The following is an 18,374-nucleotide window of genomic DNA, read 5'->3' on the forward strand; positions in this document are numbered from 1 at the left end:
TCATCTAATTCCATTGCAGACATATATACACCTGTTTAGATCATATATGATATGTACATGTTATCTTGTGCTATATGTTTGATGACTACATTTTGGTAGCATTGCCTTAGAAGCTTTTGTTGGTTTATAATTTAAATATGATAATGTTAACTATTTGAGATTTTGCAAATGCACTTAGTTGCAAAACATAAAGATATAAAAGTCTTCTAAAATTTTCTTTTGCTAACCTTAATAGTTTACGCTATTTACTCCTCATTCTAGCCACTAATAATAACAGATTTTTGTTTTCTGTCTTTATATTTTACTTTTATATGTGATGTGATACAAATTAAATTTACAATGTATGGTCTTTTATGTGGTTTTTTAAAAATTATCACAGTTTATTGAAGATTCTCTCATACTATAATTGTTTCTGCTTATAATTGCTGAATATTAATGGCTAAATTGTATTTTTTTTTCCAGTTTGGGAGTGTCATAAATTAAGTCACTGTTGAACATTTACATGGAGGTGCCCTCAAAAATATTAACTTTCATTTTGCTAGCCTAAAGGCATAGGCTTGGGACTGCTGGTTAAATACTTAGTGGTTCTGATAATTAGATTGATATCAATGTGGTGATACCATATTGTTCAGATGTATCGTCAAAAATTATTGTGTGTATAGTAGAGTCTTTTATGGGTTAAGTGGCTTTTTCATTTTAAAGATAATAAAATCCAACATAATAAAATAGAACACAATCAATCAAAACAAAGTAGTGAAATTGGTACACAACTTTGAAGTAGGATACTAGATAAACAATAATGGCTACAATAGTATATCTTGTTATCTTTACATTAGTTGTCCATTCCATTAGGTGTAGTAAAATCAAATCAAAATGAAGCAGAATAAAACCAATCAAACAGAACATTGAATAATGCAAAACAATTAAGCAGAGCAAAATAAAACATTGAGAACAACATTTGCTTTCAAAGAGAAGATAGAAGAAAATCCCCCATATTTGCTATATTGCATACTTTCATCTTCCCAGTAGGTGATCAGACTGTTGACGCTAGTCCTGCAAAATAAACTGAACAATACAAGCATTCAGTTGCTTTTTGTACCTCAGTTGCAATCAACTCAGCCTGTCCTCTGAACCAATCAATTGCTTATTGGGGTAGGGGAGTTGATTCTCAGCCTGCTCTTGGGCGGTGCTTTCTCTAGGCTCATATGGGTGCTATCTAATTTTTCTCTCCCTGGGTCCCTCTATAGCTTGTGTAGCTTACCAGGAAGGCTGGCTAGTTAGCTTCTTAAGTGTCTTTTTTAATATTATACTTTTTGGCTGACATTTAAGAGTATGGGTTTTAAAAATGGTGGATTGACGGTCCTCTATGTTACATGTAATCTACTAATATGTCAAATGTAACCTACATAAAATGAAACCTACATTTGTCTGAGCTAGCATGTGGATTATTTCAATCTGGTAGCGTGCAGGTCGAAGTTCTATCGTCATGTCCCTCAACATCATAGAGATTGAGGGCTTGAGCAATTAGAATTCATAGTTTATTCTTTTCTCTCCAAAGACTATGGCATTCGGTTTTGTTGCTAAACCAAACTCTGCAGTAATATTTGCAGAGAATATCACACTAATTATTATATGTTAACTATCTGATTGCTACTCTCTAGAAAGACTTGCTTTATTCTCTTTTTAAAATAAAAGACATGTAACCAATTTGCATTGTTGGCATTTAAGAGATGACCAGGAGTCTAACCACAATGACAGAAGCCAAGTTTAAGTTATTAAAATTGGAAATTATGACCATGTTTTTTTCTCTCTCTCTTCCTTTCCTTTCCTTTCCTTTCCTTTCCTTTCCTTTCCTTTCCTTTCCTTTCCTTTTCTTTCTTTCTTTCTTTCTTTCTTTCTTTCTCTCTTTCTTTTTTCATTCTTTCTTTTTTTTATCTTTAATTCTTTCTTTCATTCTCCTTTCTTTCATTTTCTTTCTTATTACTGGGAATTGAATCTAGGGCATTTGCAACAGCTCTTTGTTATTTAATTATTTATCTCTTTATCTTAAGACAGAGTCTCACTAAGTTTTTAATTTGCCTAGATGTTGGTGTTATAGGTTTGTACCATTTAACCCAGCTACAAAATGACTTCTCTGGAACAAGATGGAAGAAAAGAAGTTTCATGAATTCATCTAAAATGTTAAGGCTCTAGATAGTCTGCTGACTGTAATAGAAGAAAAGTATTGAAAATTTCAGATTGAATTAATGCAGTTTTAGTGACCCAGCTCAAGAACACTCATTGAAAAGTGCTTAATTTATTGGCTTTATGAAAAACAAAATCTTCATAACATACCTCTGCTATTATCTGATTTCTGGAAAGAGTGTATCAGAGATCATTTCCTCTCAGGGTCTAAATTACCAGAGGAAGTTCCCTGCATTGACTAAATACAGAGATTGATGTCTATTGGCAAAACTTCAGACAGCCATATTTCTCAAACTGATGCCAATGGCATGACTTTGGAAGCCTTGATATGCATTACTTCTCAGATTCAAAGTTTTAGACTCTAGAAAAACATTATCTGATTTGTGATTCCTTTCCCCAATAAACATAAAACATATATTGGAACTTTGTATCCCATATACACTAAATTACTAATTGAGAGAACACTATTGTGTGATGGGTGGGCTTTCTTAGCTTGTAGAATGAAAAGAGAGTGACACAATACATTTATGAGCATGTATATACAGAAGATGAGGAGGAGAGAGAAAGGATTGTCACAGTGCCAGCTTCCAGAATTGTCCCTTTCCTTATTTGTGATTAAAAAATAAGGAATAATAAAAAAGTGTCAGACTTAGAGTTAGCTCACTGACATAAGTGCCTGTCTCGCAAGTGTGAGATTGTGAGTTCTATGTCCTAAAAACAACAACAACAACAACAACAACAACAACAAAAAGCCTCGGTATCCTTTAGCAATTCTATGACTAAATAAGGCTTGGGTTATTATTAACTTTTTTAGGAGGCAGAATTCACAGTGAAATAAGAATAGGGACAGGGATGCCACTCAGGGTTCAAATAGGCTTCCTGAGTTATGAACTATTCTTTAGGTTTCACTAATCTTATAAAGTATGGGGACCAATGATGCTTGCTCTCATATCCTTAGAGATGCTTTGCAAAGAAGCTATGGGTTTGAGTTTTTGTTTTTTTTGAAATGCAATGTGTTCCCAGTGCATTTTCCAATTTTGCACAGCCTGTCATTAGGTGGTGGTGACGAATCTCTCACTAGTCTTTGTTAAGAAGTGGCCTTCAAGTACCACAGAGATGTTTTATGAGGAGTTTAAAGTTACCCAATTATGATCTTTCAAATGAATCAAAAATAGGGTCTGGTAATCTTCTGAGGACATGAGCTGAGGCTCTGTAGAGTCAGAGATGAGAGTAAATAGCAACTATTTCTCTGTATGGGTTATTAAATAAGAAATGGAACTAGCACATCATAGGCATTGAAATAAACAAGGCTTGCTCATTTGTTGTCTTGATTCAGTTTTGTTCTGCTCTGTAATTTCAAATAAATCCAGAAAACATACAAAAGTACTTTACTTCAAGGGAGTTGAAAAAATATCCTTTGCCTTTTACTGTATTTCGCCTTTATTCAGTGGGCAATCAAAGAAAAAGATATATTTTTTTCTTGTTCTTGAGTGTTAAATTTCATTTCTCTAAAATAACTACTGAAAATTTAAATCTATGAAAATAATATCTAAGGAAAAATACTTGTGCATTTTTTCTGAATGCAATTATAGAATCTATGTGTCTGTCCCTACTATTTAAATATTTGGAGAGAGCCCCTCCAACAAAAAATAGGGAGATCATTTTGCTGATTGTTGTATAATAACTGTCTGATGGATCAGAAGAAGGCCATGAATACCACACCTTCAAGAATGAACTATGTAACTTTTTAGGCTATATCTTGCTTAAGCCTTGACTATTAACCAGGTCCTGGACTGCCATTATACTTTTCTGAACCTGCATATGGTCTAAAGTATTTCTCATCTTATTTGACATAGCCACCTATGTACATTTTTGAGATCTGTGATAAATGGGAGTAAGTGATCATTATTTTGGTAGGTATTTTTATGAGTATTGTCATTAAAATATATATTGTAGGGGAACCGCCTATACTGGGTGGTGACAGGTGAATGCCTACAAGTGAACTCTTAGCCAGGCAAGCTTGGTACCTCATTCAGAATCTGGTAGGGCCTTGCTCAGTGCCTCAGAACAGCTGAGGGCCTGCGGTAGGTTATTTGAGCTCTTGATGGACCCTGCCCAGTGACACTGAGTGGCAAGAGAACCACCTATGCCGAGCAGCATGAGATGAAGCCCTGCACAGCAAACTCCACCTAGCCTCGCAACATTGGGTCCTCCCCACTGTCCCTTAGCAGCTGGGGAGCTTGTTTGTGCCTATAGCATAAGCTGAAGCCTTGCACATTTTATTCCATCTAAGTATTCAGCCTTGGTATACCACTCAGAACCTGATAAGAATGCCACCCAGCAACCTCAAGCAGCCAGGGGCATTCAGAGTGCCATGTGGGGTGTGCTGAAGGTCTTCTCAATATACCCTTCCATTTAAGGAATATTTGAATGCCACTAGAGACCTAATAAGGCCTGCTTAAAGGTCCTCACTGAACTGGGGAAACTCCTTGCACTACAGACAGACATCCTTGACTCAGGAATCAACTGTGAAATTGCATTTGGTTTCTTCAGGGCAATGTAGCAAAATAAAAGAGCAAAATGCAATCTCAAACCTCTAGCTCATCCCAAATAAGCCTAGGAGACATGAACATAGAAGAAATTGCAAGATACACAGTAGAAACCTCTGGAATAATAGCAAAGTAAGTAAAGAAACAACTCCATGAAGCTGTAGAGGAACTCAGATCACAAATGATTTCCCAGGTAAAAGAAGAAATGATAAATGTAAGAAAAGAAATGCTGAACATTTCTAAAGAAGATATAGTTTAAAAATTTGAGAAGCACTACAGAAATACACAAACCTTGAATGAACAATATAAGAAAGCAGTATAATACATGAGACAGATTCAAAGATATCCAGGAAATCAAAAAGTCAATCAAAAGCTGGCGAAACTGCCTGAATGAATGTGAAGATAGATTTTCAGGCACCAAAGATGACATTGAAGCTAGTGAACAAGAAAGGATAGATCTCTTAAAATAACAAGGAAGCAGGAACAAAAAACAAAAAAAAAAACAAACAAACAAACAAAAAAAAACAATTCAACAGTTGCAAGGTGATCTAATGAAAAACAACATAAGATCGATAAGTGTAAATAAAAAAGATGACACAAATGATATCAAAAGACTTTTGACAGAAGTAATGGCCAAAAATTTCCCAAACATGGTAAAGGAAAGTCACATAGAATTAAAGAAATCGTATAGAACTCTAATTGGTCATAACCAAAATATTTCTACACCCAAATATATAACAACTGTCATCACAGAAATTCAACATAATAACAAAATATTAAAACCTGTTAGAGAAAAGAGCCAGGTTACTTACAAAGAAAGACCATCAAAATCACAGCAGACTTCTCAACACCAAATGTAAATTAAAGAACATGTAGTGAAAGATTTCAATTCCTAAAGGAAAACAACTTCCAATACAGATTGATACTGCAATAGTATCCTTCAAAATTGATGGAGAAATAAGATACTTCCTTGACAAGCAGCAGCTGAAGAACTTCATGACTACCAAATCAACCCTGCAAAGGATATTGAAAGATATTTCAGACAGACTTAAAAATAACTATGACTACAAGACCACCAACAGAAAAAATAAAAAGCATTATGCAAAGAAAACAATTAGAGTGGAAATCTAAAGAACCAAAAGCGGAAAGATAGCATGACAAAAATGAGCCAATATATGTCAGTAATAACCATAATTATAAATTGCTTAAATTCACCAATTAAAGGAAACAGCCTCACAGAATGGAGCAAGACACATCTAACAACATGCTGTACAAAAGGACCTCATCTAACACAAAAGGAAATTAATAGAGTAAAAGTCAAAGGATGTAAAACAATACTTCATGCAATAGGACTACCCCCTCCCCCCAAAAAAAGCAGAGGTAGCCACTGTTTGCAGACAACATGAACTTCCAATGAAAAATGATTAGAAGAGATAAAGAAGATCACTGCATACTAGTTAGGGGAAAACTTCAAGAAAAAGAGACAACAAGGCTAAATAAATGTACATCTAATATGGGAGCACTCAGCAATGTAAAACAAATGTTAATAGAAATGAAAACTCAAACAAACAATAACACAATTATAATGGGAGAACTTAACACCCATTGACACAAAGAGGTAGATCAACTACACAGAAAATCAGTAAAGAAATAACAGAACTAAATCACACTCATGAGCAAATTGACTTAGTAGACATATACAGTGTTCCACCAAACAACATCAGAATTTACATTCTTCTCAGCTTTACATGGGGCTTTCTCTAAAATAGACCATGTCATAGCCCACAGAACATGCTTAAGTAAAGGCAAATGAATGAAAATATCCCATGAATATTATCTGATACTAGTTTCATGAAACAAGAAATTAATGACAAAAGAAGTTGCAAAAACGCCATGAAGTATTGAAAATTCAAAAATACATTCCTGAATAATCAATGGGTCACAGAGGAAATTAAAGAAAAAAATTTTAAAAAAATGTCTACATGCAAACAAAAGAAATACAAATACAACTTACTGGAACATGTGGAATGTAATGAATGTAGTCTTCAGAGGGAAACTGACTGTGGTGAATTCCCAAATTAGTAAAACAGAATGAACAAAAGTAAATAACCAAATAACTCAAACATCTAGGAAAGGAAGATAAATTCAAGCCCAAAGCCAAAAGAAAGGAGGAAATAATAAAAATTGGATCAGAATTTAATGCAACAAAGACTAAGAAAACAACACAAAGAATTAATTAATCAAAGAGTTGGTTCTTTGAAAGAACAAATAAAATTCATAAGCTACTAGACAACTTTATTAAAAAAAGAAAAGAAAAAAACTCAAATACGTGCAGTAAGGAATGAAAAGGTGGAAGTCACTACAGATCCTGTGAAAATACAGAAGATCATCAATACTTACTTCAAAAATCTTTACTCACATAGGTTCAATAACACAGAAGAGATAGACAGATTCCTAGAAACTTAAGAATTATCAAAGCGGGATCAAAAGATGTAAAGCTGCTGAATAACCCAAATTCAGTTAACAAATTGAAAATGTAATTAAAACCTTACCAACAATGAAAGGCCTAGGTCATGATGGATTCACTACTGAATTCTGTAAGAAATTCAAGGAAGATTTAATGCGAGCACTCCTCAAACTCTTTGATGAAATTGAAAGGGAAACAATTTTCCATAACTCATTCCTGGAAACAAGTATTACCTTAATATTAAAGTCAGAGAAAGACCCAATCATAAAGGAGAACTACAGGCCAATCTCCCTAATGAACATAGATGCAAAAATCCTCAATAAAATACTGTCAAACAGAATGCAGCAAGTAATCAAGAATATTATACATCATGACTAAATAAGATTCATTGGACTAAATGGGAATGCAAGGATGGTTCAACATATGCAAATCAATAAACATAAAACACCATACCAATAGAGCCAGAGACAAGAATGGCATGTTCATTTTAACAGATTCAGAAAAAGCTTTTCATAAAGTTGAACACTCATTCATGATAAGAACCTTACAGGAAATTGGAATAGATGGTCTTTACCTCAATCTAATAATAGCCATATATGACAAACCAACAGCTAGTACCATATTAAATGGTCAAAAACTGAAAGCCTTCACTCTAAAATCAGGAAAGAGACAAAGATGTCCATTGTCACCACTCTTATTCAATATAGTTCTGGAAACAATTAGTCAAGAGTAATTAGACAAGAGAAAAATAAAAATAATGAACATTGGAAAGGAAGAAGTTAAATTATCACTATTTGTAGATGACATGAAGATCCCCAAAATTCTATTGAACGACTTTTAGATATAACAACCAAAAACAGTAGCTTGATACAAAATCAACACTCAAAATCAATAGCATTTCAGTATGCAAACAACAAACTCACTGAGAGAGAAATAAGAGGAACCACACCCTTCTCAGTAGCTTCTAAAAAATGAAATACTTAAGAATCAATCTAACAAAGGGAGTACAAGAACAACCCGGTAAGAATTACAATACTCAGAAAACAGGAAGATATCCCTTGTTCACGAATAGGAAGAAAAAAGTGTAAAAATGGTCATCTCCCAAAATTGATATACAGATATAATGTAATTCCAATCAATATTCCATTACCATATCTCACAGATCTAGAGAAGTCATTCCCAACACTCATCTGGAATCTTGTCTTAGTAAAAAGATTTTCATGTCAAAAGAAACCTCCAAGAGAGTGAACAACAACAACAACAAACCCATAAATTGGTAAAAAATATTTAGTCAACTTTCTCTCAGAAAAAGGACTTCTATCTAGAACATATGAAGAATTTTTTTAAAAAATCAGACCCCTTAAACTCAAAGACTCAATCAAAAAATGAACATCTGAGATAAATATACACTTCTGTGCTTAAGAAATACAAATGGCAAATAAATGCATTAAAAAGTTCAGCATCATTAATAATTAGAGAAATACAAATTAAAGCAACACCCCATCTCACTCCAAAAAGAATTGCCAGGATCAAGAAAACTAGGATCAAGAAAACAATAACAAATGCTGGAAAAATTTTGGGGAAAAAGAAACTTTCTGCATTGTTGGTGGGAGTGTAGACTGGTGCAATGACTGTGGAAATTAATCTGAAGACTCCTCAAAAAGCTAAGATCGGAAGTCCCATTTGACTCAGCTATTCCACTTCTGGGTATATTCCCAGAAGAGCTGAAAAACATCATACCACAGTGTTTGTTATATGTGTACCCATGTTTATAACAGCACAACTTGTAATAGCCAGATTTGGAAACAACCCAAATGGTCATCAACTAATAAATGAATAAAAAGATGTGGCATTTTTATATAATGGAGTACTGCTCAACAATAGAGAAGGATCACACTGCGGCTTTTATAGGTAAATGGACGCAACTTGAGGCCATATTTTACGTGAAATAAATCCAACTCACATGTGTATGTACTATATTATCTCTCTAGTATAAGAAACTGGAAGCATAAATAAGAAACAAAACCTTCAATAAATCTTGTAAAAGTGTACGAAACTGCTCAAACGGGGAAAACAAGTCAGGGAAAAAGATAAAAGGAAGGCAAAAAGAAAAGATAAAATTTTACATATACATTAGAGATAGATGATTGTATTACTAATTCTATTAGCTCTTGTAACAAAACACCTCACATTCATAGATTAGATCAACTTTGCATGTTTACATCTGGTAATCTGAATAACTCTTCTGAAAATAACTATGCAAAATAACAACCTTAGTTATGTTCCTACCACCTTGTTTTGAAAGCCTATGTTGTTATTTTGAGGTCTTCATTATTACTATTTATTTGTTTCTTGTTTGTCTTGTATTTTGTTTTGTTTTGTTTTTCCCTCTAACACAAGAAGTATAAATGTACAGCTATAGGGTTCTACCTGCCTACATCTTCTCCTAAAGAGTTTACAAGAATTGATTTTATTACATATGATATCAACCACTATGTAGAAGAAAATGAGACACCATGGTAGGCATTGCTGATTTTCTATCATCTTATTTTTAAGTTCAATAATTCTTTTATTCTTTATCTTGATTGGTTTTAGTTTATTTTCTATTATTTGATTTCAATATGTGTGGAGGTATGGATAGCTATTTAGAAAAGAACAAGGGACACTATGTAAGACATTGTTAACTTTCCTAGTGTCTGGTTTTGAAGGCATGTAATGCTTTCATTCTTTTGTTTTGATTGGTTTTGTACTATTTTGTTTTGTTTGAATTCACTATGTATGAAGATATGGACAACTATTTCAAACAAATCAAGAGATATTATTGTAGTTCCTGTTGTCTTGTTTTGACATTACTTGCATTGCTTTGTTCTGATCTGCTTTATTCTCTTTTGTTTTGCTTTGCTTTGTTCACTTCAAAGTAAAAAAAAAATTAGAAAAAAATCGTATTGTATCTCTGTCTGTCTCTGTCTTTGTCTGTCTCAGTCTGTCTGTCTGTCACTTTCTCTTTAGTCAGAGTAAAATTATAACGTAAGGAAGTCTACCTCTGTAACTCACTTTGATTTGGTATTTATGGATTTATTTTCAATTTTCATTATGACAAAATATATATCATACTCAATTTTCTATCTCAATCATTTTAATGTACATTCCAGTGATATTAAATACACTTATATGATATGCCTCCAATACCACCATTCATCTCCAGAACATTTTTTATCTTGCAAAATAGAAACTACACTTACTAAACAAAAATTCCTGATTTTTTTCTCTCTTTAATCCTTGTCAGTAAGTATTCCATGTTCTGGCTTTATAGTCTACATTGAATGCCTCATATAAATGGAATCATCTAGTATTTATCTTTTTGTGACTGCTTTTACTTAGCACATTGTCCTTAAGTTTCACTCATACTGCATCATTACTCAAAATTTTCCTTTTTAAGAATGTAAACTGGTAATACTGCTATAAAATACAGTAAGGCATTTCTCAAAACATTAAATGTAAAATTATCACACAATAGGTATATACCATTTTGGAGGTATATTCCCAAAAGAACTGCAAGTAGGGACATTATGATACATTTGTACCCTGTGTTCAATATCTACAGCATGCAAAACAGGAAAGATATCCCAGTGTGTCTGGGTTGGGAGAAGGGTAAGAATTATTTGCTAGTTTTGTACAATGGAACATGCATGTTCTTTTAATTTTGATAAAAACTCCTGGAAGTTTTATCACTTTCATGTCCTCATAATAAAATGTTAGTATCACAAAGTTAACTTGTACAAGATTAACAAAGATTTGTGATTTGGATCTAGTGTTATCTTGACCCCTGTGAAGGATAACAATTGGATCACAATCATTTCATTCCTTTAAGGTGAGAATAGACACTATGTCTTATATTCAAAAAGAATTTCATTTATATATCAGTTTTTACAGAATTTTTGCTATAGAATAAAGCAATAAGATTTACATACACCAAGTACACACAGTGAAAATAAGAGGATTCACAACTGTTTACATGACACACATGTGGACATGGGAAGGCTACAAATTCAATTTAAAGGAGCTAAAATGTAAATCTTCCTTTACTCAATAACTTACTTAGTGACTTGAAAGAAGATGTCTCTTGTATATTTCTGAGTGATTCTTGTATTGTGCTCTAGTCAAGAAAAAATATAACTGGCCTGTTCTCCCGGCATTTGGTAACTTGAGACAGGAAGATCACCATGAGTTTGAAGCCGACCTCATCTACATAGTGAGACCCTGTGTCAAAGCAAAACAAAACCAAAAATAAAAAGAAGAGAAAGAAAGAAAAAATATGCCTTAGTACAATACACATAGAATTTAAAGTACACTTGATTGAAAGTACATAAATCTTAACTTATTTTTACATAAAGTATTGTATTTTTGATGCCATTAAATTATTTTATAATGAATATGAAAATAGTTATTATAAAAACTTGTAGCAAGAATACAATGATATATATAAGGCAGTGATTGTGGAATAAACTTAGTTTTCACACTGTAAATTATAGAAGTGTTACCTATTACATTTTAATTAAAATATAAATTCCACATTTGTACTATATTCAAATAATGTCTCCTCTGATACTTTAAAACGCCATGTTTTATATGTCTCAATGTCTGGCACAGTAAATATTACATAAGATTTGTTAAATTAGTATGAAAGCATTTAACAACTGCCCAAAAATGGGAGTCTTTGGTATGATGCTCATATTGTTATTTTTTAAAAATCTATCTTTATCTCTTTTCCACAGTTATTTCACTGTAGAATAAATTCATAAAATAATATCACTTCAAATTTTCTTTTTTAATGTAAAATGAAATATAATTTTGTCCTCAAAATTAAGGAACTTTTCCTTACATAAGATTACACCTCTACCCAGAAGCAAACAATTCGCTGAGGGACCTTTATTAAGGATTACAAAAATAAATAGGCAAAACAATGTGAAAAAGTAGGACAGAGAAGCTAAAGATGTCACCAGAAAGGATACAATTTGAAGCACAGTCTCAGCTTTGGCTCAGTATCCATATGTGCTATAACTCAATACTGGATTATGAATTATAACTCAATATTCTCGAAGAAGAAGCTGGATTTTCATAGCCAAGAATCAGCCAATCCTTGGTTTTTACCTATTTTTACTCTAAGAAGGCAAGTGGTAAAAGCCAGGCAATTCTTCTAATATCGATGTGTGCAGGCAAAATCAGCCTAGTATCCAAAGGTTGTACTACAAGATTTCAGAAAAAGCACAGCAAGTACATAGATTGTAAAGGGACAGAGGGAGAAGTTCCAGGTCCACTTGGACATATTCAGCCCTGTCTCGGGTCTAGCTGATGATCATCTATGGAAATATCATGTTCTTGTTTTCTAAAACTCCTGCTTTCAAGGAAGAGAAGAACAAATCCTATAAAAGAAAGGAAAATATTTGGTAGAGAAAAACAGAATCCTTTTGAAAATTTCACAATGAGAAGCACTCATCGGTTTAAATATAGAATTTTACAGTAAGATCTATTTTGCTTAGTCCAGGACTCTAGCTAGTTCACATAGATACAATTCACATAACATGGTATATCCTGTTTCGAGGGTTTTCATGACATCTTGCCCTTTGATACCTTAATTGAGTCTTATAGTCTTTAAATTCTGCCAGGTCAAATGTTAGTGGTTTTATTTTGCAATTACAGAAATTCAAGTTTGGAAAGGCCATGGGATCTATTGAACATACATAAGAGTAAAGAAGCAGAGCTGGTACTAGTTTTCAACATATTGTCTTCAAATCTGGTCTTTCATTTGTTAGCAAGGCCGAATCTCAGTTCAAAACATTAGGAGCCCACAAGTAAAACTTCTTATTTCTTTATTGAGCTCTGATTCCAGTCCTCATGGACCAGTGAAGTACATGGTGCGCAGCTAAATTTACCTCAGTTTCTGTTCCTTCCGTTTGTCTATTTTGTATCTCAAAGTGTTCATCTTGCATTGGTGTGCTGGTGAATTATTTGTATTTACATTCATCAGGAAACACTACAATAGCAAAACTTTGACTATATGTTTTAATTAACTTTTGAAAACCTCTCTGAGTCTATTCCAGGCGTAAAACTGATGTTCACTAAGAAGTTGCTGTTAAATGAAGCAGTATCATGGATCTGCAGAAGATCAATATACATTAACTCTCTTTCTTTCATGTATTCTCCAGTACTAGAGCATTTTGACTTTCTTTTTCATATTTATCTATGCGATTAACCACCAAAGATCACCTTAGCTGAAGAATCTTACAAATGTTACTTCCTACATAAGTCTATTTCCTATTACTACAACTAAATATCTAAGGCTGAGTACAAAGAAAATAGGTTACCTCACAATTTTGGAGATTCAAGAGCAAAGCACCAATATTTGCCCAGTTCAGGAAAGAACCCCCTTAGTTCATTGTAGTGGTAAGAATGTGTGTAAGAGTTGACATCACATGGTGGGACAGGAAGTCAAGAAGTGAAGAGGTGACAGTTTGGTTCTTTCACAAGGACCTCCTCTGATAAGAGATAACTGGTGTTCAATGATTGCTACATTAACCCCTTCCAGTGGTAACATACTCAATATTACTCAGATTACCTTGCACTAAGATTTATCTTGTTAAGGTGTTACCTTCTGTCTTTACCACACTGAATTCCAAACCTTTGACAACTATTTACACATTATATGCAAACCAAATCATTTGTCAAAGTCATCTACAGTTAATTCCATCCACTTCTTAAATGAAAAACATTTTATTAAGAAGTTTCTTAGTGGAGTTGTCCATATACATATTATCTCACATTGACAAAAGATAGTATCAGACATTAGAAAAAGAAATAGTAACCAAAAATGAGGTTGTATACATTATAGATGGTTAATTATCAGCTAGGTATAGAATAGCTCACATATATAAATAGACAAATTTAAGAAAATCTTATGAGTAACATGTTATGACATACTATTACTACAAAAATTAATAAGCTAGGAAAATAACTACTAGTCCAACTAACCCTAATTAGCATTTTCTGATCTGAGCATCCTCTCAAACATTTGGTAATTCTTAGGCAGGAGATGCAGCATGGAACTCCTATATCCTTGTGAGAGGGCATTATATGAACAGAAAGAGTAAGGAGGGTTTAATAAATGGAGATGAATAAGATTAGAAAGATAAGTGTATGTGAACTGGTAAGTAATGAATGAAAGAGCAGAGGAAAGATAAAGTTTCAGAATGAGAGTTTTGGAAGAGTAGGTCATTACAATGAAGTTTGTGTTAGGAAGACAACTGTGACCAAGAGTAGGCGCATTGGGAATTGGTTAGAAGTATGTCTTGTATGTATCTCCTAATTTAGTCCCAGTGAGAGAATATCCTTGCATCTGCAATAAAGCAAATGTGAGTAGAGATGAAAATGAGGCTGTATTTCTCAACATATTGGAGAAAAAAATTTAAATTTAAAAATGAATTGTATACAGACCACCTGTCATTAAGATTCAAATTTGTAAAAGGGATGCTTAGATGATATTATTCATCAAGAGTTTTTGTTTCTTTTATTTAAGAAAATAAAACAGGAAAAAGAATACAAATGACAAAAAATTTCAAAAAAAAACAGGAATTTCACACTAATTAACATATTGCATGTTATCTTAGGAATAGTTGCTAACATTACATACAAGATTTAGGCACAAAAAAATGACCAGACAATGAAAGCACAAACTGTTCTTCTCAATGAACTGACAGAGATCAGTAGTATAACTATCCATCATGTACATATGTACGTATGTATATATGAGTTATATACATACACACGTCTAGATATGTATACACGTGATCTTTTCCCATCTTCCTTCTCTTTATCCTACAGCAATTGTTATTTCCTTTTGAGTACTTACTTTTCCTTTCATTATCACAGAATCAATTGTACACTTTGGATCATATTACTCTTTCTCTTTCAGGTTTTTTTTTTAACACATGAATTTGATCTTTTAAATTTTTAAATTTTTTTGAAGTATGTCTGTACTATTAAGTTTGTGTCTGGCTATGGAAATAGCACATAAGTACTGTCTTAATCTTCCTCACATGAGATATCACAAAAAGCATGAGCTCAGGGGAAAATATAATGCATTTGCTTATTTTATATGGGGGAAATATTCACTGTAGATAGAATGCTGGGAAATAAGGACAAAGGATAACGTTTAGTTCTGACATATAATGTAGAATGACATCGTTTTATTTGGGGCTGCTGCAACAGATTATCAAAGATTGAGTAGTTTAAGTAACTTTTATTTTTCACAATCCTAGAGAGCAGAATTTGAGATCAGGGTGGCAGGAAGATGGAGGCCTTCTTTTACAGGTAGTTGCCTTTTTGACATATGTTCCTGTGGTGAAGAGAGAAAGGAACATTACTGTATTTCTTCTTTCAAAAACAGTCATCTCATCAGTGAAAACTCCATGTCATGACCTAATTATCTCCCCAAGTCCCATTCCAAGTATCAGGACACTTGGGATTGGAGTTTCTGTATGAACTTTGGGGGAACACTAGCCCTTAGCCAAACATCCATAGCTGTCATTTCCCTAAATTTAAAGCCAAACTTAATCCGTAATCTTTGCAGAACTTGAGACCAAGGAATAACCAGAACACAAGATAAAAGAAAAGAGGAATGGAAGACAGGAATTAAGTATGTGATGATACGGTTTAATCTGCGACAGTCCATTAGAAGAGAGGGCCCTGGGCTAAGCCACACTAGGTGAACTTAACAGCAGAACAAAACAAACAAGCAGAAAACATTTATGGAAAATAGTGAACACGCATAAAAACAGGGCGTATAGTGTAAATTTTGGTGTGCTTATCTTTCAGCCTTAGCAGTCATTAAAATAATTCTATTGTTTTCTTATATATTTGGGCCTAAGTAATCATTTAAATGGCTATCTATCAATATAACTGTAAGACTTTGAATATATATATATATATGTTTATATTATATGAATATATATATATATATATATATATATATATATATCTTATATATTTGGGCCTAAGTAATCATTTAAATGGTGATCTATCAATATAACTGTAAGACTTTGAATATATATATGTTTATATTATATGAATATATATATATATATATATATATATATATAACTTTTCAGGCAGAAGAATTTAAGTGTCTTGGTATTCTGATCCAAATATATTAGCCTGATTTCCTCTGTAGATAAGGGGGAGGTGTGAGTATAAATTTTCCCCTCTCTCCCCTATATATGCAACATCCAGTCACACGTTATATCTAGGATTTGTGGCTCTACCTTTACTGCAGAGAGTTTTAAATCAATATCCAAGATTCACATTCATATTGTAATGCTGCAAATAAAAGGAACATGAAAATTTAAATGGCAAGAATTTTAGAATAATTTATACAGACTAGCAAAGCAATATTTTTCAGAAGTGAGAAATTAAATACAGTATACTGCCTTAACATTCAAAAAGAAGCAAGATGTTGGTTCTTAAGCCGGTCAGAGTTTCCTAAGCCCAGTATCAGAGCAGGATAATGCTTTTCTCACAGGTGGGGAATTACAGTGGACAGGGAGGAGTGCCCAGCAGGGAGACCTGCAGTGAAGAAGCAAAATCCTGAGTGGATGCACATCAGACTCTCAGTTCCTATTTTAACGACAGGAAAGAAGAGTTAGGCAGAGAGCCACACCCAAGTCACACTAAACAGTGTAATTCTTCTACACATTTATATGATGGGGTCTATTTAGGAGAAATTAAAGCTGTTCTGAGAATTAATAAAATTTATATTGAAAATTATGATTACTTTAGAGATAATACTAAAATTTTCCACATATTTGTTGTAAGTTGTACTGTTTTTTCATATTTTGAAATAAATCATTTGTGACAAATTTAATAATGGCCAAGTGAATGGCTGTTAAATTATTACAAAGCTGACATTTTCAACATTGTAAATAGAGGTTGGTTGTTCTTTGGTAAAATAAGTACTTGCAAATTTAGAAATCATCTGAAAGAAGTCCATTCTGCTTGATATCAGCAAGAATAGATTAACTTTTTGAAGTTAAAATTCATATTGAAAACTTCTATGAACTGTCTCCTTCTCATGAGATGTAATTTAATTCTACCTTTGCAGGTAAAAACTTGACCAGGTAATACAACATTACATAGGAAACGACTTCACATCTCAATCAAACACATTCTCTTGCTCTAAATTTGGTCTCCTCTATTCTTGTATACCAAAAATTACCCCACATTATTTTTTTCCTATGGGAAGTATTAAGTCCTATTTATGTCACAGTATTTAATTTCTAAATTATTTCTTTTGAGAATACTTCCTAGCCTCCTTTCTGGGAAATAATTTCATATACAGCTTTTATGTTTTCATATTTTTAGCAACTTCATTTGTAAATGTTCAAATTAAAAAATATTAAACTCCAGAAATTGTCTTCGGCTTAACCAAACACTGGTTTAATTAACACAATACATTTTCTGTTGGAGAAAATAGACACAGAGTCAGCATGCTCATCTGTTGCCTTCGTATTTGTTTCTAACATTGCCACACTCTCTTTGATGAAACTGATATCAGGAATTAAATTAGAAGTGACGCATTGCACATGAGAATTGTGCAATAAAGGCAAGTTCGAATTTTCATTAATAGGCACATATGCCAAGAAAAAATTTCTCACGGTAAAACAAACAAACAAACAAACAAACAACAACAACAACAACAAGAACAAAAAAACTGATGAATGAACACTTACATGTTCAAATTAATTTTCCTTATGCTTTGAGTACTCATTTTGGTGCTTGGATTAACCTTGATTTGACTTTTGCTAACCACATCAGTCAGGTTTCTTCCAGGAAAGAAATAAAACACTAAGATGATTTAATGAATAAGTTAATAACATGTGATCTCTAAAAAGTATAAACCAGCTTAGGGAAAGCACCGAAGGTTGGTTGAACATTTACCTTCTCTAAATATCCATTCTTAATACCCAGAACTAAAAGTAAAAGATTTGGTGTTCCTGTAGCTGGGCAAGTTTTGGAAGGAGGAACTGAAGGAGGAATTGAACATATTCAATCCTTAACAGACCACTGCTCTGCAGGGAGAAAGAAGTATCGTGACTGCATTTTTCTCTCTCTGTCCAAATGAT

This window comes from Cavia porcellus, unplaced genomic scaffold (assembly GCF_034190915.1).
Source record: "Cavia porcellus strain 051 isolate PalLab524CR breed Dunkin Hartley unplaced genomic scaffold, mCavPor4.1 scaffold_4, whole genome shotgun sequence".
Lineage (NCBI taxonomy): Eukaryota > Metazoa > Chordata > Mammalia > Rodentia > Caviidae > Cavia > Cavia porcellus.